The 1,264-nt window shown below is 37.6% G+C and overlaps 1 long non-coding RNA gene across 1 annotated transcript; it reads left to right on the top strand.

Annotated features, from left to right (window-relative positions):
- The first annotated feature begins 78 nt into the window (after positions 1–78).
- Positions 79–1,019, top strand: LOC124893400. The gene is made up of 4 exons (XR_007050685.1): positions 79–203; positions 327–373; positions 772–817; positions 917–1,019. It is a non-coding gene; the product is annotated as an uncharacterized LOC124893400 (long non-coding RNA).
- The last annotated feature ends 245 nt before the right edge of the window (positions 1,020–1,264 follow it).

Here is a 1,264-nt window from a genome sequence, read left to right as displayed (position 1 = left end):
TTCCAACCAAGCACATTTAGATACAAAATCTTTGACTCATCTTATAATTTATTATATGAAAACTTTTACTTGATGGTAAGATATGCTTGGAGAATATTCTTCTAATCTGATGATAGACGGTTATTTTTCCGTTGCAGGTGAATTTGATAGCTAAACTAAGCCATCCATATCTTTTAGAGTACATAGATGCTTGGGTGGACAAGGTATCCTATCATCCAGTTTTGTGGTTGCTTGGATAAGAAAGTGCAAAACGTAGCCTTTAATAGTTGCGATTATTGCTGCATAAGCTGCACCAGAGAAAAAGTTCGACTTTCTTTTTATTTCAGGGGAGCTGTATATGCATCGTTGCCGATTATTGCGAAGATGAAAATATGTGAGTGATTATCCCTGATTTTGCTAACATTTTAAATGTGTACCAATAAGGAAAGATAAGAATAAAGAACAAAAGGAGCCACTAAACGAGGGAAGGGAAAACAATTGTTAAGTAAAATTCTTCATCATTGTCACCGGCTATATTTTATCGTAAAATATTGCTAACCTGTGCTTGTTGAGCGCAACCTTTTTCCAAGATCGTGGCTCTTTTCAGCCTGTGTTGTAAGCACATCCAGGTATCTGGAGAATGAAAGACCGCATATTTCATAAATACTCCGTCGTACCAAGAACGATAGAAGGGGTAATGAGGTTGAAAATATAGAAATGAATAGGATGATCATAGAACTTCTTTTGTGGTGTAATCTGAGGACGGTGACGATTTTTTTTCCACGTGTTCAGGGCGGAGGTCATGAGGAAGTCTAGAGGAGCACTTTTCCTGGAAGAGGTAGTTAAATGCGATTTCAATACTTATGAAGCTTCTCTGTGCCTTCCCGGTAGCTTAAAAAATTGCGTGTTTTTATGTTGTTTTTTCCTGCTCTTATAGAAACTCTGCAAATGGCTGACTCATCTATTGTTAGCTTTGGAGCATCTGCATTCCAACCACGTTCATCATAGAGACCTCAAGGTAAAAACTTGCTGTAATCGGCTTTTTTACTATGCTTCAAATTCAGTTGATTGTCATAGGTGATTTTGGATTAGGAAAATTGCTAGATGCAGAAGGCCTTGCTTCCTCGGTATGAATTTCTATTGCGGCAAAATGAACCTCGTACTTACATGCAAATCTCGACCATCTATTGTCACCTAACAATCGATTCAGCATATCTATTTAGCAAGAGAGAAATCCTTTCTCCCTCCAAGACCGAGAAAACCTAAAATTTGCTTTTATTTTCGG

The sequence above is a fragment of the Capsicum annuum genome, unplaced genomic scaffold, assembly GCF_002878395.1.
Source record: "Capsicum annuum cultivar UCD-10X-F1 unplaced genomic scaffold, UCD10Xv1.1 ctg58808, whole genome shotgun sequence".
In the NCBI taxonomy this organism is placed as follows: Eukaryota; Viridiplantae; Streptophyta; class Magnoliopsida; order Solanales; family Solanaceae; genus Capsicum; species Capsicum annuum.
The sequence above is the reverse complement of the archived record's forward strand: the minus strand, read 5'-3'. Positions and strand labels throughout refer to the sequence as shown.